Source organism: Triturus cristatus, chromosome 12, assembly GCF_964204655.1.
Source record: "Triturus cristatus chromosome 12, aTriCri1.1, whole genome shotgun sequence".
Lineage (NCBI taxonomy): Eukaryota > Metazoa > Chordata > Amphibia > Caudata > Salamandridae > Triturus > Triturus cristatus.
Window position 1 is genome coordinate 544,644,761 of NC_140595.1, and position 24,320 is coordinate 544,669,080.

General features: G+C 44.5%; 1 protein-coding gene across 2 annotated transcripts in view; it reads right to left on the reverse strand.

Annotated features, from left to right (window-relative positions):
• Nucleotides 1-24,320, reverse strand: part of SLC12A4 (solute carrier family 12 member 4) — a 477,810-nt gene that overhangs the window by 364,953 nt on the left and 88,537 nt on the right. The window lies entirely within an intron of this gene.

Genomic DNA, 24,320 nt, shown 5'->3' on the forward strand with positions numbered 1-24,320 from the left:
GGTCCTACATCCAGTGCCTTTGCACAGATGGCAGAGAAGTAGAATTAGTCAAGCTGAAGGAAACCTTTTCAAAGAAATACAGCCTGCTTACTGCTGTGAACCTTCACATAAACTAGCCTGTACGACCTCGTGAATAAGAATTAAAAAAAGTTCAAAGAAAGCGAGCACTTGTGGAAGACTACAACGAGCCAGTCAGAGAGGTGGTAAACAGGCTAAGCTCCACAGGAGGGACAAAGAGATGTTGGACAGCCAGAATCGAGTAAAGTCAGAAAATATAAATGAAAAATGTAATGCCTACGGTAAGTAATGGATGGAAAGCCTTCCTAGGGAAGCTATAACAATGTCCCAAAATATGCCTCTGCAACCAGACAGCTGTGCTGTCTGGTAGGCTTCAACCTAAAATATAGTTTCCTAATAGTGAGCAGTGGAAGCATGCACGTAAAGAGGGTATCCTCTGAGGGAGCTACAAACACAAGGTGGATAAGGCATGCTATCAAATTAGAAGCAGGTAAATAAGAATGACAATATAGCTAACCAATGGACCGTAATGGGCTGGTTTTGTGCCCACTGTAAGGTCTTGTTAACAAGACAATAGAAATTTTGCAATTGTGCTGTCTGGTAGGCTCAACCTCCAATCATAGGCAAAGTCAACAGGTCTTGTGTTTGTGACCTATTGGCTTTGCCAATGGATTTTAACCATAATCTACAACACCCTCGATGCAGTGCGGGATGCCTCAGGCTAAAAATAAACAAGCATTGGCATAGCCAATAGGTCTCGCTTTTGGGACCTTATAAGTATATTTACTTTTGCTATAATCGTGGCACCTGCGCTTTACGTGCCACGATTATAGCAAAAGTGAACATACTTATAAAGTCCCAAAGCGAGACCTATTGGCTATGCCAATGCTTGTTTATTTTTTCTATAATCGCGCAGGGGAGGGGGCCTGAGAGATTCCCATGCGGGAGCGTGCGACCATATGGTGCCACCATATGGCGCCGCGCGCTCCCGCAAGGAAATCGCCAGACGTGTACGCGTTGCCATTGCAAGCAATGCAACGCGTGCACGTTTTTGCCCCCAAAGCTGTGCCGATGGCATTAGGTCTCTCTCCTAAGCAGCGCATGCGCGCTGCGTAGGCGAGACCTAAAAATGAATCCAGATCACGCTCCAGATGCAATGAGAGGAGATGCTGTGAGGCTTCCTGGGCCCCAGCCAATCAGGGTCTCTCTCTCAATTTATGCCGCTCAGACAATTCAAAACAAGAAGCAAAAGACAAACCCGGGCACATTGTTACCTACAAGCCGGAATTAAAAACCCAGCCAATTTTCACTCACCTTCCCTCCACCACGTCCCTGTTGCTCCTGGGTGTCCTACTCCCGGGAAGCTTAAGCTATCTTAGCCAAGGATTTCGAGCAACCGGAGGACTGAACCTAACTAGACTCCTGAGCTCCAAACATATCAAAGGAGCTGGTGAAAATACCCTGCATAAAGATAGCTAAACAATATTGAACAGCTTCCACACTCTGTGAACAGTTTTATATAGACCTGTGTGTAGTAGGCAATTTATTGAATTTCGTACTTCATGTAGCACAAAGTTCCCAGAATTTGTACAAGCATACTTGAAAATTCAACGACTCCCTGCAGATTGATATCCCAACCATGAGACTTGTGGAGTTATTTAAGCAACACCACTCTGGGGTCCCGATTCCTAAAATGTCAGGGGGGCTTCCTGGACAGGAGAAAGCAGCTTACATTGGGGTTGTGGTTTGTCATTAACAGTGGAAAAATATGACGACAGCCCGCTTGGTTGCCTCATTCTATTTTCTTTCTACGTCACTCCCCAAAAAAAGGACATGAAGTCCTGATTTATCATCACCCTGCCCTAGATATAAAATACAAACTGCCAACCAAATGCGGACGTTTGCCACTTACCCCGCGGTAGTTTAGGAGTCCTTCTGTGTAACTTCCAGGATTGAGAAACACAGAAGAGCGTGGCCCTACCAAAACAAAGTAAAATGGCCGCTGCTCCCGGCCCTGCACAGTAGTGGGAAAGGGAACAGTGCAGCAGTGGGGCCTTTTATTTAGAAAGAAAAAAAAATGTGTTTTTTGCAATGAGAAGGTGCCAAACATTATTTAACAAGAACTGGCAAAGCCAATAGGTATGTGCCAACACATGCACATAGGGGAATTTGCAAACGCGCTGTATCACATTAAGCCTGCCTCATTTAAATGGTTGGAAAAAGTGGCAAAAAAAAGGATTGCTTTCTTTACAGAATGGATATAGGAGATCAGGAATTCAATACGAGAAAAAGTATGACGACGGAGTTTATTTTCCTATGTAAAATAGTCGCTCCTGCCTGCCACTGGAAGCACTTACAGGAAGGCGCTATAACGTTACAGCAAACAGTTAATAAATAGCATGAGGCTAGGGATTGATACATGTCTGGCTGGAGCCAAAGCTCACACCATGGATATGTTGGTAATAGGTCATGCAGTCATAAAAACTTGGTGTTGAGGGGTGCCGGCGTTCATAAATTCACACAGCCCTAATTTTGGACACAAATGCACTCATTCGCACAATTAAAACAAGGTCATCGCTACCAAGAATGAAGACTAGGCCATCAGAACAAGCGGTTGTGTGGCCGCGAAAGTGAAAGTGATCGCGATCAAACATCAAAGCGGCCGCGTGGCCGTGAAAGTGAAAGTAATGCGGTCAAGCGCGGCGCGCGCACCCGCGCACCTGCACTGTAGCAGCTCTAGGCTGGCCTGGTAGCACTTTTTGGAGCCCTCTCAATAAGTCTCGCCAGACCAGCGCATGCGCTGGGTCAGGCGAGACCTAAAAAATGGAGGGTTGCTATATCCTTTCTAATTACTGATTTGAGTTGGATCAGTAATTGAAAAGATCATAAAATCACAAAAGCAGGAGTACAGTGGAGTGGAAGCAATACAGACGAGGATGGGGGTAACAGTGAAATAACACTGGGAAAGGAGTGGGGGGGGGGGGTGGGGAGCCAAAGCACCATAGGATGGGATGCAAAAGCAACAGGGGGAAGGGCTGGGCAGGATATAACAGCACCGGGGAAGGTCATGAGTGAAAGCAGCAATGGGGGGTGTGATTGTAGGGAAGCAATGGGGAGAAGTACACTGGCCAGCGCAAGAAGGGAGGCAAGTGGGAAGAAGCAGTCAAGTAGCTGAGAGCAACACGAGTGCAAGGGCAGAAACATACGTGAGGGAGACAGCGAGAAAGATACTCACTCAAATGGAGTGCTTCACACAACAGAAAAAAGTAGTGCTTGAAAAGCAAGCATGGAGGCAATGATGCCAGCCAGCCAACCAATCAAAGAGACTGAAAAAGAGGTAGTGCTCCATCAAAGGGACAAACAGAAGATTAACAAGCTGGGAGACAAATAAGAAGCAGGCAAATGAGAGTGACCAGCAAAGTCAGTCAAAAGCAAATAAGGGCCAGGCCCCAAGCCTTTCTATGTTCCAGGTAAGACACAATATGGCCTGCAACAGACAGCAGATGCACTGTCGTGTAGGCTTATACTAAAAATGCTATGGGTGAGAGCAGGATAGGTTTATGTGTTCAAAGCAGGGCCATCTCAAGGTATCTGCAACTAAGGGCAATGCATGTTTTTTCGACCCATCCACCTATTAAAAACAATATCAAATATACCTAAAATTATATTGCTTTGAGTGAGCAAAGATGACATTCAGTTTTTGAGGGTGTGCAATGCAAAATAAGTTGTTGGGAGAGCTGCCAGGCACTGGTCAATATAAAACAAAAAATATTAGCTAACAGGAACAATTATTTTTTGTTTGTTTCGCAAAGCACACATTGCCAAAGTAGTCAATGGCACTTATTGGAAGTGCTTTGTGTGCGAGTGTGCTTCTTGTGAAAGGAAAGAACGCTCTCACTTACAGTAAAGTTAGCCAATGGTTGAAGTGGGCCAACCCGCTGCCACACGCTGTATGCTGTGACTGACACTGTAACTGACTAATGGGAGAAGAGGGCTGACTGACATCCCCTATGAATATATTATGAATATATCTTTACTAAACACAAGTGGGCGTGACTAAAGCCAGGCAAAAAACTAAACGTTTTGTTAAAGAAATCCTCAATGTCTTAAAGACAATGACTTCCACTGTAGGATAAAGTTAATATTTATAACGAAACCTCGATTCTCCAGTGATGCCTCCCCATTTATAATCAAATATTAAACACCTGGGAAGGCTAACATATTATTCAATGTCAGAGAGCAAGACTGGGGTGATTTACTTACAACTGCTCTCCATCCTAACGACAATGGCCTTCCTTCTTTTTTGTTTTGTCCACAGAGAGAAGACTTTCTAGTTTTAAAGCAATCCATGCCCGGAGGGCAGGTCGGTGAATGCTGGCAAAGTACATATTTTCTCACTCAATTTTTTGATTTGAAATCGAGTAGTCTAGGGCAGTAAAGTGCTTGGCACATATGCACTGAGAGAAGACATTAACAAAGTTGTCGTCCTGACTTGGATTACATTAATGAGAGAAAATAAGATTGCAGCCTTAGCAACATTAGAATCATCATCATCATCAAATATCTTTATTTCGGTCATTGAGACCATAAAAGAATACATCATAATACAAGACACATTTACAATATAAAAACATTGCACAGTGTAATAAAGATATTAGCTCAATAAAACATCATTACTTGGTATGGTTTTAAGAAGGCCAGATCGTGTAAACCACATGGACGTTAAAAATTTGGCAACCGCAAATGCAATTGGGGGCGAAATGTCGGACTTAAGTAATCTAAAAGCGGGGGAGTACTGATTAAATCCCATGTTCCTAAGTAGTGGACAAAGCCAGTACTTTCTTGCTCTTCTATATACCGGGCAAAAAAATATGACATGCAAGTCAGTCTCCTGTGTGTGCTTACAAAAGGGGCATGAGGCCGTATGTTCTGAATGTGGCCAAAGAGCAGTAAATGCCCTCAGGGGGAGAGTATTATAGCGCCATTGCACATAAAGCTTTCTTGTGAGAGTGGGACCCATATCATTATAAGTCGACTCTAAATGGTAAAAGTCTTTAAAAGCCAGGAAGTAGGCAGTATGAGAGCCCTCCTTCGCATTCCTTATGGCATCTTGCAAATGATGCTCACGAAAAGCCTTTGTGATGAGTTTGCGTGGGACCCTGGGGCATGCAGCCTCAGGGTCAAGCCATAAGTCTGGTCGATTCAATGTCTCACAAGTGTGCTTTATATAGCTTAGCCAAGGTATTTGTGTATTATTGCGGAGGCGCAGAATCTCTTGCAACTCTGATCTGTATTTGGAAAGTTCAGGGGGAAGACCATATCTTACACCAAAAAGTTAGGGGTTTTAAGCCCAGCTCCACTGAAATCGGTCTTAAGCCCAAATCCAGTCTAAGGGGCAAAAGAGGGGTACTGACAGGTAACGCGGTCAGCTGCCTGTGAAAAGTATTCTCCGTCACCTGGAGCTTCTGTGAAGACGCGTGTCCCCAAATTTCTGCACCATAAATAATTGCCCCCCTAGCCTGGACCTTGTATATTTGTATACGTGGGCCTATAGGCCTATATGTAAGGCCTTTTGTCAGCCTGCCAATTCCTCCCACCAGCTGAGTCAGTTTCATATTAGCCCTTAATTTGTGGGATTTCCAAGTCATGCGCTCGTTAATAACTATGCCCAGGTATTCAAAGGTAAAGACCCTCTCCAACCTAAAGGACCCAATACTAGGGCACGCACGGGTAATCGGGGGGGGTTGAAGATCATGAATTTCGTTTTAGAAGCATTGATCTCCAACCCACGTTCCTCACAAAAACCTACAAAACCATCCAAAACCCGTTGGAGTCCCATAGGGGATTTGGAAAGCAGCAGGGTATCATCCGCAAACAAGATTGCAGGAACCCTGCTGCCATCCAACTTAGGGGCATCAATGTCGTTCAGGGTGCAGAGATGATCTACGACCCCATTGACAAAAAGACAAAAAAGGGTCGGGGCCAGGACACAACCCTGCCTGACCCCCCTATCGACAGGGAAAGCGTCGGACAAAGTACCATCCCGTCCACACCTTACTTTGGCGAAGTTCCCCTGGTGGAGTCTTCTCAAAATTGAGAGAATGTCCACAGGGACGCCATCTTCATTAACACCGACCATAACTTATCTTTGGGCACCAGATCGAAGGCGGCACGAAGATCCACAAAAACTGTGTAAAGGCTGCCACCCTCAATCAGCACCGTCTTCCAATATAAAAGAGTTAAGTGGAAGATTTGGTCGGTGGTGGAAATACCACGTTGAAATCCCGCTTGGTAGGGGCTCATAATCGCCGTTTCTTCGATCCAATCCTGGAGGCGATTTAAAATGAGCCTGCCAAAAATCTTCTGCGGTACATCTATTAGGCTAATGGGTCTATAATTGGCTGGGAGCAGAGGCGAACCCTTTTTAAAAATTGGGACAATCTCTGCTCCCAGCCAAGTACCCGGAATAGCCATGCCCGCTAGAATGGCATTATAGAGAGTCAAGAAATAGGGAGTCCAGACATCTGGCTCCTGCTTAAACAGATCACCCGGAAGACCATCTAAGCCAGGTGCCTTCCCTGTGGCGAGACCGGTCAAAGCGGCTCGTACCTCCTTTAATGTGAATGGTTCGCCGGTCTCGGTGGGGCAGTGGGGGAAGCTAGAACTTTCCTCAGCATCCGCTGGTAGTTTATAAAGAGACTGGAAATGGTCCTCCCACACCTTAGCTGAGATATTTGGTTCTAAGGCAGGTAGCAATTCCTCAGCACCCGTGTTGACACAGCGCCAAAATTTGCGCGAGTCTGCATGGGCCAGGAAATTAGTGACTTTAGTCCATTTGTCGTGTTCCCATTCACTTTTAGCGTTTAAGATCAGGGACTTATAGACACTCCGTCTGGCCCTAATATCCACGGCACCCCTTCCTTCCTTGATTGATTCCAGAAGGTCGGCTTTTGCCTTACGGCAAGCGCCGTTGTACCAGGATGGACCAAGAGTTTTCCTATTAGTCCTGGTTATTGGTTTGGTTAAAATTTCAGAGACTATTTTAAGGAGGTCGGCGTGTATCTGTCCCAGGTCGGAGTGAATATCCTCGCTGGTGGCTTTCTCGGCTAGCACCTGAAGCTTCTCGAGAAGAGGCAATGTTTGAGCGTATAGATTATAAATCTAATCCGGATGAGAGGATAAATGCTCCCACTTTATTTTGCGTCTATTAGACTCGAGTCCCCGACAATCCGTAGAATCGGCTGTTTGATTTCCCCTGACTGGGGCGCCGGGATGACTGTAGCTTAATTCAAGGGCATTGTGGTCGCTATCGTTCCTGACTGTGACCCAAAAATCTTCGACGAAAGGCCAAGAAGACACCGGGACTAATACGTAGTCCAGTCTGGACTCACTGCCCATTCTGTTAAAAGTGCATCTTGCCTTGATATCAGACTTAGACCTGCCATTACAGGCACGTAGTCCGTATTTCAGCAAAAGGGAATTAATTTGGAGAGCCAGGGGGGACCATATCTTTGGGGCCGGAGCCTGTGTGGGAGGAATGTGCCAAAGGAGATCCTCCTCCGTGGCCAAGCCTTCCATAAAGCCAGGGAGGGGCTCGTAGTGGCAGTTAAAATCCCCGCCTACGAGATAAGTGGTGCCCTGTGGTATATCCTTCACAACCAAAGCGAGCTCCGTTATAGTGGAAGACTCCTGGGTGATATTTGTTGGCCGGGAGTAGATATTAATCAACAAAAGGCTGCCGGTATTCGGCCACTCCAGCAGCACAGCGAGAATATCTGCTGAATTAGTGGGTAGTACATCCGCCCTGCAGCCTAGGTCGGTGGCCACCCATGTTGTAAGGCCGCCTGAGGGGCGCCCTCTACCCCCCGCACAGTGCGTGGGTGGAAAAAGATGCATACCCCTTATGAGTGATATTTCCTCTAGCCCAAGTCTCAATAAAGGAGCACCAGGACGGATTATTCAATTTGTTGGAAAGCCCCGCAATATTCCAAGATAGTATCTTGAGGGGGGGAAGAGTTGGTACCACAAGGGGTGGGGATGGGGAGGGAACCACTTCCAGCTCCGGCCTCCCGGGGGGGGGGGGGGGGGGGGTTTGGCCACAGTCAATTCCCTGGATAGCCCTCTGGGGTGGGGTACTCTCAGGAAGAGGGGCCACCACCAAACCCCCCTCTTCTGTATCTTGGGTGTGACGGAGATGTTCTTTCTTTTTGGGAGGTACTGGTTGACTATTCTTACTTTTATTCAAAGCACCACCACCCACCAACCCAAACGGTCAATCCACCATATCTAGGATAGAGAAACGGTTGTGAGTTGGGACTTGGTCGCGACTGGTGCATCCTTTCTGCCATCGTTCCCTGTCCACCAATGGAGCCCTTATCCCATTTCTCCTAGATACTAGTTCCCATCCATCCTCAGCTTGCGGAGATATTATGGGGGGGTAAAAAAAGGAGAGTGGAAGGGATTGGATAAGAGATCCCGGTGTTAAAGATGGCCAGCTACATATATGAGAAACTGTACGGGGATCCCTAAAATTGATCAATACACAGTCACCCGTGATAGTTTTTTTGGTGTTTCCCAGCCACGGGAGTCTCCTGACCATAAGAACTTCGCTATTAACACCCTCAGGTAGAGGCCTGTTCTTGGAAAGCCAATGAATGACTTTGTTTTTTAAAGCCCCCAGTGGTTCACTGATCGATGGTTTTAATTCCGGGATACCCGTTAGGATGACTGTGTAAGGGGCTGACTCAGGTGGTAGATTAACTAATCTGTGTCTACTATCCTGTCCCTGCACCCGTAATGGAGATGGTGGTAAAATGTCTGAGGGGTTGGGAATAATTTTCCGTGGGGGGATCTTGGGCCCAGGTATTGAAGATTCAATCAATCTGGGCAGATGTGAATGGTAAAGGAGTTGTGGGCCAAGGCTATCCCTAGATAGCGGTGCGTCTGAGGGCTTTGTAACTACATTGGTTGATTTAGATGTGTCCCCTAGCTGGTCCAATCCATATTGTAAATTTTGTATGGATGATTCTAATTTTGCAAGGCGATCTATTATGGGGGTTAGCATTTCACTCATGAGAGATTTTATGTCGGCAAGTGAGAAGCCCTCCTTTCGTACAGCAATTTTTGGACTCACAGGTATATTAGTCTGGGTTGGGGGTATAGCCACTTCCCCTCGCCGTCGGAGGAGTTGTTTTTCCCCTAGAAACGTGCTTTGAGAACTTCGGCCTGCGCCCCCCTACAGTTTGAGCCCTTCCCTTCTTCTTAGGTATTGCTCCCTCACGGTTCCCCTGGATGGTATGTGGAGTAGGGGTAGTACTAATGCTCGTAAGTGTCTCAGGGGGTAAATCTGATTTGTGTGTTAACGAGGCAGTAGAAAGCCTTGGTGGCGGGAGGGATAGTGCGGTAAAATCTAATGAGGTGAAAATATCACTGTCTATATTAGACATATTGTTTGGGTTCAATAATGTCAAGGAGCCAGGCAGCCCCCCCGTAGCAGGTTTGGCATGTTCTGACGTTTGCGGCGGGGAGGTAGCATGTCTGAGGGGGCCTAGAGACGATCTTCTAATCCAGTCTATTTCAAGGGATATGCGCTTCTCTAGAGTAGTTATATCGTCAACCAATAGAGAGCCTGCCTTTGCAAAGTATAAGTCCAGAGTACCTGTGGGCTTGACAGCAGCCTGCGTTGTTTTGCTCCGTGTTTCTCTCGCAGGCGCCATAAGTACAGTGGAGGTGAGGGCCTAGGAAGGTGGGCCCTGTCCCTGTCTCTCCTGTCCTCGAACGGCCTCAAACGGCCCGCTCTTTGCCCGGTCTTCGCTCGGGGCGCGTTCCGCTGGCGCGTAGGGGCGGGACTCTTAAGCAGCACGGTTGTTGTAAAAAGGGGGAGGGGCCGGGAAGAGGGCACAGGTGTGCTGGCTCAAGGCAACAGCGAGCACCCTGGTCCTCGCAGTCCCGGAGCAGCGATGTTACACAGCAGCCTCCCAAAGTTCAGAATCCGTAAGTTCAGCAGCCCCAGGCGGGGGGGAGACAGCAGCTTCAAAATATCCACCAGGTTAGTCTGACGAGCGGCACATTAGAATCCATCTTGCCTACCGAACACTGTGCCTGATATTTCAGAAATGTGGAATGAGCTACTTCACTCTTTCCAAATGAATGAGCTTCAATGTAAAGATGGCCAAATGCCATGGGATGGTACCCAAAACAAACTCCTATAGTCCAATAGTATGGAATTGCATGTCCATAGTGACATTTTTATGATCACTTCAATGAAAAACACGCTAATTACTACCAATTCGTTACAGTCTTCTCTCTTCTGAAACGTTTACATTTTATTACATGTATGCTTTCTTATGTCAAGGATGATGCCACCTATAATAAACATTGGTAAGTGCAGGAAACACCATGCTACAGCCAGTAGAAAAATAAGGGGCAAGCACAGGAACCAATGAACAACAAGTAAAGAAAGGAGGAGGGATATGAGCAACTTGTAAGTTTTATATTAAATACAATAGATTTCATAAACACAGCGCAAGCACTGTGTAGGCGAAACGTAAAAAGGTAAAGGTGCAAAGATAAGATGTTGTTATTCTTTTCATTTGTATTACCAGTTTTTTAACCTTGGTCTTTGAAACCATTGCATAGGTTACATTACAATCATACTCCGCTCAGATTTTTTCTTTATGCATGGTCAGATCAGTAGCGTAGAAAGGATGCCATAGGACCTGGTGCCAGAATTGAGAAGATAGACCCCTTTACAGATGTTGGGTTATTAAAATACAGCAATTATCAGGATCCAATCGGCCCTGCAGTGCTCTGGGTCCCAGGGCCACTGCACTTCTGCACCAATGACGACTACAGTCCTGGGCCAGATTCTACTCAGTTTTCACACAAGGTGTCCCATGTTTTATTACTCAATCACAGTACCATGTAGTACCCGATTAATAACCTGATCATGATCATTGTTTTTTCCCCTTTGCCAGGGTTCTCCAAGGTCAGTCCTGAAGGGCTGTATCCATGCCAGATTTTTAGCATATCCTCATTTAGATAAATTTAGTTTTCTTAAAAATCTGGCATGGATCCGGCCTTCCAGGACCAACTTTGGAGAACCCCTCCCTATGCCTACACATAGTTAGTTAGTTTTAGTTGGCTCTGGTCACTCCTGAACATTTTGTATGCAAGAGCATACCTAGGTTTCCTTTTCTCACCAGTACTATGAAACAGTAACTCATTAAGCATACCTTGCTTAGCTTTTTCAAACAAGTTTTCAGAAACTATTTATCAGAAGCATTTTGCACCCAAGTTCCTATCTTCCTCAACTTTTTCTATCATCGCTCAACACAAATTACACTTTTGTGTACAAAATACTCACATAAATCCCTATTTTGTCTCAAAAGCCCAACTTGGGCAGAAATTTGATATCTTAGAATAATATTTATAGATTTTATTTTTTTTAAAAATTGTGAAGTTTGTAAGAGTTACAAAATGTGGACATCTTTGCAGCTTCACACATATTCCTCAGTATTATTCATTTATTCAATTGGATCCTATCTAAGAAAACAAGCATTAAATTGAGTGATTGAGAAAATGCTTAGATAAGAGGTTTCAGAGTGCAGGCTCTTGGGTAAGGATTTAATTCCTCATATGGTACAATACTGTTAACCCAGGGCAAAATGTAGTCAGGTTCAAATAATGTATCTACCAGAGAACCAAACAAAAACATTAATTTAAAAAAAATCTAAATGACACAGTATTTCATTCAAGCACTACTAAAATTATCTGCACATTTAGGAAAGTATGGCGTTTGTTTGCAACTCACCATCAGCTTCATTCAGTGTTTAACATCATTCTGCATGTCTTAATTCACCGTTTCAAGAAATAGGAGCTGAACAAACTGGTGAAGGAAGTTTCAAAGGGCCATAACCTTCGCACAAGCAATTAGATACATAAATAAATGACTACATAAATAAAACTATTATTTGCCAAAACAGCTGCAATGCTCCATGAGAGGTCCATCAAGGATTTATGAGCAAGAATCCAGAGAAAGGTGAATTGGATTTACATCACCCACTGAAAATTTGGGTCAATTCTCAAAGGGATGGTACGATACTCCATCAAGGAAACAATCTTCATCAATAAATGTGAAGCAGCATGGATAAGTGGAGGCCTAGATAAACACGATAAACATATGCAAAGTATACAATAGGCCAGCAGTCTGTCCCACAACTGGCAGTGTCTTTAAATCCCCCCCCCCCCCATCTTGTGCACCACGTTCCACAGCATACCCTACCCATTTTGAAGGGCTCTATTATTGTACGTAATCTTTACATATGTGAAACCTCAATGAAAAGCATCACCACATCGTGTGTGTTGCAAGACCTCACGAAAGTCGTTGCATAAAAGGTTTAGGAAGATAAAGGGTCCTCAAGTCTCCCATATCGTACCGATCTTCCTTGACCTTGGGCGGAGTGGAGGGCCCGTTACACACCCCTGTTTCGGACCATGTATTCTGAACATAATCAATATGGAAGAACAATTGCAATACAAGACGTGTACTCTACAATTTGGTACTTGATGCAGGTGTTCTGGCATAATGTGGTTTATAAGTGCAAATCCAATACCATATTTCCACTTTCCACTCCCACATATGTTCACGAATCATGTAGTTGTTAGAATTGTGCTAGAGGATACCATGACGCTTTACATATAGTATATTAGCATTTCCACTGTATTAAGACTGAAGGGGCACAAATAGCTTCCCTTTCAATATGTTGATGTAACCACCATCTCCCCAGGAATCAAGCACACTCAACCATATGCCAATCGACACATTTACACCCTGTGCCAAGAGAAGTAACACCAACCCTCTGTGCCTTTCATGTTTATGAACTGATCATGATGTAGAAGGAGAAGAAAGCCAAAAAAGTGATGGGTGAATGCTTGAATCAATTTCAAACACCAGTAATTACTCAGGTCCGCATCTCAGTCCTTTTTAGGTCTTGCCTGCCAACAGAGCATGCGTTGTCGCTGTAAGAGGTATTGTTTACAATAAAGGGCTTGGAGCCGGCCCATTGCTTATCTTTCATTGGTTTCACTGTCACTCTTTGTTGCTGCCTCCTAATTAGCCAGCGCCTGCTGGGCGTCACTTCCTTTTCTTTTTATGGAGCAAGGATCAAGTACAGATTGTTTCATCTGGATTAGTGTTCATCTGCTGCTCTCACTGGGATTGAGATACTATACATTCTTTGCCTCCCACCCACCCTTTCTCTATGTTGCATCTTTCCCCTCCCACCTGCCCCTTCTACAATTCCACTTGTGTATACTTGTGTATACTGGCTGCTGGAGTGTTGTAAAGGTATCACAATTGTGTTTAGTGGCTGCTTGTTTGTTGTAATAACTTTCTACTTGTTTTAGTGGTTGCTGGGTTTTCTATACCATCAACTGTGGCAGGCAGCTGAGAAGCTATATTGTTTGACCACGTCGGTCTCATCCACCAGACAGGACAGCAGATCTGTCCTTTGTTCAGGTGACCGCTGCTTCTTCCGGGGTCTCAGGAATCAAAGCCAACCTGGTTTGATTTTTTTTTCTGTTAATCAAATAGGTCCACATTCCACCCCGGTAGCCGGGCACTGCAGTGGTGTGAATGCCATTACCAGTATGTTTGCAGTTTGAATGCGCACGAGTAGGCTTAACATACTTAATGGCGCCTAATCATTAGAATTATTTTTGCTTCCTCAGAGACCTATTCTAGTTGTTGTGATGGATCACATTTCACCTTTAATGATGGATCACATTTCACCTTTAATGATGGAAAATTACCGGTTCCAATTCTTAAGTTCTTGATTAGTAAATATACAGACCATATGTTGCTGAGAAATAAGTGTTTCAGGCTGTAGTTTAATAACATTTTGCCATTGCGTGTGGATTGATCAGAGCAAAGGCCTCTTGCCTCATACAAACTGATCCTAAAATCACGCTAAGCCAAAGGACCTTTCTTTACATAAATGTGTGTTTATGTGTATGAAGGCACACACGTACATATGCACACATGGAAACAGACATCTACACAGGGTCTCTGCAACACACCATACCTATCGCACACAAATTCAATCCCTCACACACAGAAACAATAACAGGCACCCTTTCTCACACACGCCTGCACACACCACATATCTCACACACACACTCTAAGAAGACAAATAGCAAGATTCCGACATAAAAACAAAAAGGTGCAAAGGGGAAAGCAGTTTATTCTGTAAAATTGCATTTACAAGTATTCATGCAGTCACTATTTTTAAATATTTGTGAGACAGGGGAGCAGTGTTTTACAGATAGAGATGTAATCCTTTTTAGCTCTCGCCCACTGGAGAAAAAAAAAGCAATATGGCGCGACACCAGCATTAGCTGCTTCTTAGCACTTTTTTCTAACTTTACTTTTAGCCATTGTGCACAGCCAAGCTGCTAGAAGCCTGGCAAAAATACATTGCAAAACCAATAGCTCCCGCATAGGAGAGACCCATTGGCTTTGCCAATGCTTTTCTTTAGCCCACCATGCCACCTCAGACAGAAACCAGCCATAGTCAAATTAGTTGTCCAGCTCCAATGAACAAATTCCAGCCTGAAATGCCAAGCCAGGTTCCCTGTGAACAGGAATAAAAGCAACTACCCGAGACTGGGTTTGACATATATGGGCATTTTCAGTAAAGTGAAGGCTGAGTCCTATGCCACAGTGAGAATGGGACCCATGGTATTTACATACGACCAGTCTCAGTCTAGAGTAACATACTGGGGGGGGGGGTACAATGGGCTGGGATGTAGTCAGAATGATTTCCAGAGTCTCAGATTCATTTTAAGCCTTCCTTTCATTACTTTGTTCTAGTTGCAGTAGACGCCCTAAGGCTGACCGGTATACCCAGGGATAAGCCTTGTATTCACTGTATGTATGCATGTAGTATTTCTATAGCGCAAATCTAGCCAAAAGTCTGATGGCTGTATAGGATCAACGAGAAGCATAAATTAGAGATAAGAGACGTAGATGGTTATGGATGGTTAATGTATTGTGATTGGAGCGTTGTTTACAGAGGAGAGTCTTCGACTCTCTCTAAAATTTGAGCAGCATTCGGACGGTCCCGACAGATACAGGGTTCTTGTTTCAGATCCTGGGTGCAAAGATGTGTTTCCTTTTTTCACTTCTTGTTCTTTAATCTGATGGTGTCCTTGCTGCAGGTGTTCCAAAAGCTACCAGAGATAGTAAGCGTGTCGGCAAAATAAGTGGGCACATTGGTTGTAAAGTTTTGAAAATAATGCAACGGGTTATGAAAGCGGTGCAGTCAACGAGGGGCGTGTGTGGAGTTCCATCAGGATGTGGGTGAAGTGATCATATTTCTTCATGCCCTGTTGAGACATGCTGCCGAGTGTAGGATGCCATTAAAGGGTGCCAGTGTGGAGTCTGGAAGGACTTCCAGCAGAACATTAAGTGTACGAGAGTTTGAACAGCAGTTCTGCAGTCGATTCTGGAAGAAACGGTTTCACATTATTTGAGAGAGCGCTGGAACTGTGCCAATGAACTCCAGTTATACCTCACTGACAAGACCCAAGTAGGTCAAAACTGATCTGGGGTGGCTTGTGTTCTCATCCGGTGGAGACCAAATCAGACAGTTCAGGTTGGACTGTTCCTATTGGGGTAAGACTAAGAGTGACTTGTATAGGACTAGTTTGTGTCTAGAGTGCATAGTGGTTAAAAACATAAGGGCCTGGGATAGGACGCAAGTGATTGGCAGTGGCTAATATTAATTCAAGCATTCTATCCATCACTTAGCCCTCATTGCATAATGTAGGTGCAATAAAAGCAAGTCCGTGCTATATATAGTGTGGGGCGTCAGTTGAGCGAGACCCCCACCAATACTGAGAGTGGTTGGCCCTCAAAGCAAGACACTTTTCAGAAAATATAGGAGCTTTTAATCATTGTTGTTCATGCCATGATAAGCCAAAGAGAGAGTCATAACTACACAATTACCCAATAGGTGAACAAGATCCAGATCGACAAGCCCTAGGTTTACACAAACATAATCGTTTTATTGTAACCTTAATATGGAGTTCAAGGTTTACTTACTTTTTCCCCCATTCATATCAGATTGAAAATCTACTTTAGACACTATAGACTGCACTCAAAGTGGCACTGCCCAATTACAAACTGTAATTAAAACCCAAAATAAATCGAGTGATATCTAAACGTAAATGTCATGTGAACATACTGAGTGACATAGATCCTTACATTGATACGCAAAGTAAAATCTCCCTAGTTAACAAGATTATTTTACTCAGGTTATGATATGTTTATAACTACTGCAGAACAGGTCTGCTTGACCCGTCACATCTAATGGGATTAAGCACTGGCAATGCAAATAGGTCTGGCTTACAACAATTTGCTTCTTTAATGGTGAGTTTAGGCATTGAATAGCTCCTCGTACATGCTCTCAGCCATGTCTTTATGTATCTATTCATCCACACACTATCTTATTCTTGTATTCACTTACTCATCGCCCCACAACACACACACACACACACACACACACACACACACACACACACACACACACAAACTGAGCAAGCAAATGCTACAATAATTAAAAGAATAAAAGTAGAAAACATTAAAAATGCTGCAGTCTAAACAGTGATCAAATGCTTGCATTACAAAAAGAAAGAAAACATCAAACAAGCGGAGTCATCTTGAAATGATACTGTGCATGAAATATCATTGTTATAGTAATCTGTCCACAGCTGCCAAGTTTCCTAGCTACATGCGTGTTTAGTTAATCAACTCCAGATTTTCTTAGAATTCTGGGACTGGTAGTCCTTGTTTTATGATGGGCCAACAGACAAGTCTCAGAAAAAAACAGGCCTGAAATAACTAATCACATGGACCTGTGAAACTTGGCAGCTGTGAATGTCTGACGCGTTGCTTCTAAAATAAAGATAGTGAGTGTGTGTGTTTTAGGATTATTTTTGTTTTATTTACAAGAGTATGGGGAACAGCTAAAGCTGCCAAACTACAGCTACAAATTACTTTAATACATGCACAGTCAAAGACAACATATAATCTTACAATTAAGTTAAAAAAAATTCTGTTGACAAAACAGCATACAACCCCTGATAAGATTATTACAGTTTGCATTTTCTTGCTCCAAGATATTTCTGGAGGAGGAGGGCTAATAAACACAAAAGCCGAGGACTGTAATCTGTGGGCCTACACGCTTTAACACAGTATAACAGAATTCCACCCTTGAAGAGCAACTTACTTCTGAATATGTTTTTCATAAATAAGTCAGGACTACAGCTTTTAACGTAATTTCGCATAATAAACAGGTCAGACATGTGGCATCTGGCAAAACTTTTCCCAATGAATAAAGCAAGCCTATAGTCTTTATCTCTGGTTTTTACTTTAACCAATTTAGGGAAGGGAGACCAAACTGAGCAAAGAATTTCCAACAAGGCAATCATCAGGCACATAGTCATAAAATAAAAATAAATACAGATAGCAAAACAATACGAAACCCCTTCAAGAAAGTCTAAAATTATTCTCTCAGTGCAACTTTTGAAAACCATTTTTTTTTTTTTTTAAATAGGGTGGTACCAGCACCAAAACCCTGCCTACTATAGTAACCTGTAGGACATGGGACATCAATTCACCAAAATGTCAGAGGTAGCAGAAGTCACGGCACATGACATTAGACCTTTACGTTCACTCAAATACACCTGCTTAAACATACACATTCACTCACATGCACACTGTCTCTTACATATGGACACTCTCACCCGCAAGCACGCACACAACATACTTTTAAAACCATTTAACTTACCTCAGATGCAAAATAGGGCCCTATTCAAGCTAACTGTGCTTCATTTACTTACTACACTAATAGTGAATAATATGATATTATCCACTATTAGTGTAGTAAAAAAAAGTGACTGAAAACAGGGAAGTGGTGCCTCAAACAACATCCATAAGGAAGCGCTGCCCCTGTGTTCCTGGCACTGACTTTGCCACCACTCAGGTCGCAAAGGCAGTGCAGGGGTCCCAGCTGAGATTTTAGGGGCCCCTAAATTATATCCATGCTGTAGGATTTTAAGCAAAACAATAACGGGCAAACTTCTTTAACAATTGACAATTTAATACTTATTGGCTTCAACAAGTTTTTCTCAAAAAATATGCAAGGTCTACTGCAATTGATGTAACCATTCATAATAAACAGGTCAGAGCTATGGCATCTGGCATAACTTTTCCCAAAAAACCAATGAGGCCTATAGACATGATCTTCCAATGCTTTCCCACAAGACAGAGCAAGCACTGTTTTTCAGTGGAAGCACACATCTGCCCAGTCAAAATCTCATTGATTATTCTGGTGATAACCTAAGGCCTGGCAAAAGCTGCACACCAGACCTAGAAAGGGCTCAGATCTGTACAGGGCATAGGCTGCAGAGTTACAAGGTTCCCATCCTGGACCTTTAGAACATGTAAAGTTGTTAAAGACAAGGCCTGAGTTCCACAATGACAGTACCAATGACATTGCACTATAATTCAAGCACGAAAGCTCAGCATGTTAATTGTTCGCCATTGAAAAATGCAGATAGCTGCAAGTCAGGAGTTCAAATCCCAACAAAGACAACTCAGCCTTCCATCCATCGAAGGTCAGTTGAGTGATTAACACTACATTTGATAAAAGTTACATTTCTAGCATGATGTGCATTGAAAGGGCAGAAGTGTGGCATGAAAGGCTATATACAAATAAGTCATTACTATTAACATTATCTGCTGATCTAATTCAAGATACTCATTTTAATTTTCATCTGGAAGTCAGATGCAGTTCCTAAATTAGGAAAATGATTGAGAGGAGGGCTGGTGAGAGCCGTAGGGGCTGCAAGATGGGTTACAGTGCTTAATTTGAGCCGGTGGTTTCTGGTGCTCAGCACCAGCACTTAATTGTTAACACTGACACTTATAACAGTCTGCCACATGGTTGTGCTGTCTATCTAATTTATAGATAAGCCCAACAGCAATAGCTTATTAATTCAATAGTGTTGCCCTTGAACCTTTTTGCAGGGTCATCCCAGGACTTTTTGCCTTCCTCCTGTATTTTTTCTGACCTGTTGTTGGTGGTTTTATGACTCTGGGCACTTTACCACTGCTGATCAGTTCTAAAGTGCATATGCTCTCTTTTGTAAACTGTGTTATGGATTAGTGATTCCATGATTGGCTTATTTATTTTACTTGTCAGACCCTTGTACAGTGCACCATGTGTGCCCAGGGCCTGTAAATCAAATGCTGCTGGTGGGCTTGCGTGTTACAGTCAACAGATTGTGCCACCCACAGAAGCAGCTTGTAAAATGAGACTCCGGCCTGCCATTGCAGAGCCAGTGTGCAGTCTGGGACTGCCATGTCGACTTGGCAAGTTCACACACTTACCAGTCCCTAAACCCTCCCTTTTCTACATATTAGTCACCCCTAAGGTAGGCTCAAGGTACCCCTGTGGGCAGGGTGCATTGTATGTGAAAGGTAGGACATGCCCTGATGTGTGTGGCATGTCCTGATAGTGAAATACTGCCAATTTTGTTTATCACTATTGCAAGGCTATCTGTTCCTATAAGCCGGAATGGGGAGTTTGTTTATAACATCTTATAAACATAACGAACCCTGGGAACAAGAAAGGAAAATAAAGTTTAGTATGCCTGAACTCAGAATGTTAAAGTACATCTTTTGGTGAGGGTGATTTTTACATTCTGTGTTTGAAAATACCACTTTTACAAAGTGGGTGTTTTCTTGCCTAACCATCCAGTGTGCCTCTGCTAGGTTTGTGTATTGCATGTCTGGCTTTTGGATGACAGGGGCTGGGGGAGGGCAGTGGCTCCAGAAGACTGATGAGCTGAATAGACCTAGGCTGCATTTAGAGTAGGGAGAGGAGATTTCCTTTTCACCTGTATGGGACTGGTCTGCCTTCAACAATGCGGTCTCCACCTCGTGCCAGGAAGCTGCACCAGTGAAGACAGAACTGGTTTTGGCTGGGTACAGACACTCTACCTTCGGAGAACAAAGGATTTTGTGGTATGAATATTGGGGCCCAGACCCCAGAATTTTAGATCACTACTGGGAAATCAAGAGGAACCTTTGCCAAGGAGAAGAGCCATAGAAGCGGAGGAGGAATACTGCCCCTTATTTATTTATTTTATTTGAAGAGTTTTATATAGCGCTGGCTAGACCTGGAGGTATCAGAGCGCTTTACATGAGGAATCACAAGTTACAAAATTACATTTGTTACTGGAGCATAAAATACCATTGGAAAAGACAGTATTACACAGTAACATGAGTTCGAAGAGTATAATAGAACAAGGACAAAAGGAGGCAGGGGAGGGAAGGGAGGGAAGGAAAAACTATGTCCACTGTCCGGCTGGGTAGGTGCCGGCCGAGGGGGTGAACAAGAGCCAAAACTCCTCTATAGCTGCCTAAACAGCTCCACCGGGCATCGGCCATGTTGTTCGGGCTCCGCGGTCAGTAAAACATTCAAATAGTTTCCACCCAGGAGGCATTGTCATAGAGTCCATCGGCCGCACCAGTCCCGGAGTTACTGGGAAGTGCCGCTTGCCTCATCCTCCATCTCGAGCCGAGCGCGCCACCGTAGTTCCTTGGTCTAGACATTGACTTTGTCCCATTCCTTCTGTTCCCCCTGGACTACAGTTATTTTCTACATGGCCCCTGTGCTGTTTCCTGTTTGGGGTTGGCCTCCAGTGGCTGCTTGCTGCCAAGGAAAGGAGAAAAGGACTTTGCTGTTTGCTTTGTCACCTGCTTGAAGAAAAGATCTCCAAGGGCTTGAAACTGAGCTTGCCTCCGGTTCTTAAGTCCCAGGAACACAAATAATTCATCCTTTATGTCTCCCTGCATCTGGAACTGCTGTTTCAGATGCTACAGAAGGAAATTATAACACTGATGCCGGCGAGCGATGCCACAACCTGCACCGAAGCCGTGAGCGCTGCTCGGACTTGCGACGTAGGCCCGACTCCTGCTGCCGTGCCGCATCGACTTCATCATCGCCGTCCTCAATGTGGGTGATCCCCGAATCCAGCGAAATCGCACCATCGTAAGGAACAGTGGTGTCGGCGCCATCGTGACGTCATCTCCCCAATGCAGTAAGGAACAGTCGTCTCACCTCCCCTGCGCTGCAGTAAGGAACAGAGGCTGCACCTCCCCTGGGGTCATAAGGAGTCGACACCGTGCTGCGCCTACGAAGCCGCAGCTCCCCGACGCTGTGAACTGTCATTGCTTTCATCAATTCTAAGGTACTGTTCTTTGTGGGTCTGCTTGACTACGGGCCCAATGCAGCGCACCTCGTGGTTGGCGCCGTACTTTGGGATTTCCAGTGGTCACATGGTCGTTATAACTCCAAGTAGAGTTATTTGTTGCTACAATCTTTATTCGAGTGAATAACCTATTTTTGAGGATATCTTGATAACTGTACTGTGGATGATTGTTGTTTGGTCTTGTTTTGGATTTAGTTAAAGATTACTTATTTTTCTAAACTGGTGTGGTGTCCATTTGTAGTGTTTTGACTGTATTACTGTTTGTGTTCACAAATGCTTTACTCACTGCTCTGAGATAAGCCCGTCTGCTCGTGCCAAGCTACCAAGGGGGTGAGCAATGGTTATTTTAGGAGTGTATCCCCCTTACCCTGACTAGAAGCAAGGGCGATTTGGACAAAGGTATCTACCTCTTCTAACTAGAGACCCCCATTTCTAACAAATAGACATTAAAAATTACTAATACCTACCGCCCAAGCCATTAATATAGCTTCGGGGGCCTTGAATTATCACATTTTGAGTGCGATGGTTAGTAGCGCTGTCATTGGCAGCACTAGCAGGGGCAATGGGTGGCATAAGCTGCAGTGGCCTCCTGATGAGGGCCCTGGCACTTAAGTGTTTCACAAGTTAAACACTGCTGCTAAAGTAACTCTAGACTACACTTGATTGGCCTAACTAGCTGGCTAAACTTTCAACATACTTTATTAGTGCTTAACCACAGGATAGTTTAACTTTATGTTTGCCTTCCTTCAGTAATTAGGACTATTTAAGCAGAGAGCAAGTCAGGAAACAAAATATAGCCTTTAGATTTTACGAAAGAAATGCAATGCTTCTTTATGGCGCACTTTGGCATTACAGAAAACAGCCAAGTACCTATTGATTTGTTTAGAAGCCGTTCACAAGGAAAACTAGCCTTTAAAAAGTCATGGTGGCAACTGACATTACAGCAAAAAGTTTGAAACACAAACAAGATAATAGTTCAACATCTTGGTGGCTTTTAACACTTCTGATTAACAGACCGTTTGCGTCTTCCCACTTTTTTTTTTATTAAAGCCAGCGTTTAAGTGAACTCCGCACATTAATAAACCACTCCTTTGAATTCAAGAACATTTCTGGCTCAACCATAGCACAGATTCCTTAAAAAAAAAACTTTTCTTTTTATTGTTTGTTTTCACCCCAAATATAGGACCACCTCCTTTAGCTGTTAAACTCTCTCTCGGATAGCATCAGCTTGACCCCCACGGTGACTAGGGTTGAAATAGTTCTTATACCCAAGCCAGGGACGGACCAGATGCTATGCACATCCTACCGCCCTGTCTCTCTCCTCAACACAGATGCCAAGATTTATACCAAACTTCTGGCAAACCGATTGGTGCCATACCTCCCCAGCCTGATAGACCCAGATCAGGTTGGATTCATACGCCACCGCCAAGGGGCAGATAATATCCGTCGTTTAGCCCACATGGTGGAAAAGGTCCAGTGACAAGATATCCCAGCGTGTCTCCTCTCTGACACAGAGAAAGCATTTGATAAGGTAGACTGGGCCTTTCTCAGAGTGGTCCTACAGAGGATTGAGCTTTGACCAGTCATGGTATCCTGGATAATGGCATCTTACATTGCCCCTTCGGCGCAAATTGAGATCAACGGGCTCCTTGCCCCTCCATTGAATATTCAGAGGGGCACCCGACAGGGATGCCCGCTCTCCCCTCTGCTTTTGCCTTAGCAGTAGAAGCCCTAGCGATAGCCATCCGTTGGTCCTACATAATCAAGAGCATCCCTTTCGGTGATGATGATCAAAAGGTTGCGCTATTCACAGATCTTCTGCTCATCCTGACCAACCCCAGGAAATCCCTCCCTGCACTAATCTCACTCCCCCACATGTTTGAGCGCAAATCAGCCCTCAAGATTAATACAGCTAAGTCACAAGTGCTGAATCTAACACTGCCCCCGCAGGAGGTTCTTGAGCTGCGTTCACTCACCCCGTTCCAATGGGCTCCTCGTTCAATTCGGTACCTGGGCCTTAATGGGACTCGCTCACTGGCCTTGTGGTCTCAAGCTCACTGGCCGGAATGCCGACACTCTGTCAGGGAAGGCCTGAGGCGCTGAAACTCGCTCCCTGTATCATGGCTAGGTCAGCTTAACGCAGTGAAAATGTCAATATTGCCAAAAGTCCTCTACCTTTTTCAAATGCTCCCTACACCTATCCCCCAAACAGCTATTGTAATCCTTCAGAGGGACATGAATGCCTTCATTTGGGGTAAGGGTAGACCGAGATTCTCCAATAGTATACTAATGTTGCCAAAACATCGGAGGGGGGGCCTGCCTATCCCAACTTACTTTACTATTACTGTGCGACGCACTTGCGATACATCACGGAGTGGGTGGTTCTCAAAAGTGAGAAACATTGGTTTTATATGGACAGAGTGGTGGCATGCTGGCCTCTTTAGGACTTGGCCTGGTTACCGAAGTGATCACGGCCACATAGTGCCTCCATCGCTACCCCCACATGAACAGTCTTGGACATATGGGATAAACTTGCTGTCAGCAGGGATCTCACCTCCTTCCCCTCTACCAACACCCCACTTGCCCGGAACCCCTTCTTTCCTCTGGCCTTGCAACCCCACTCCTTTTCGGCTTGGGGGAGAAGGGGAATGCAGCATGATCAGTGATCTCTTTGAGGGGAAATCCTTTAAGTCTTTTGACCAATGCATACAAGACTTCCACCTCCCCGTCACATCACAAATTCAATACTACCAGCTCTGACACTGGTTAAATACACCCATTAATATACAAGGGGCCACATGCCAGCTTACTTCTTTTGAGACACTAGTGCGTTCTTTTAATGGCTCGCAGGGACTGATTTCACGTACATACCAAGTCCTACAACATTCCAATTCTCTACACCTCCACCCTTATCAAACACAATGGCACTCTGACACCCCAGACGACATGCATCCAGAGCA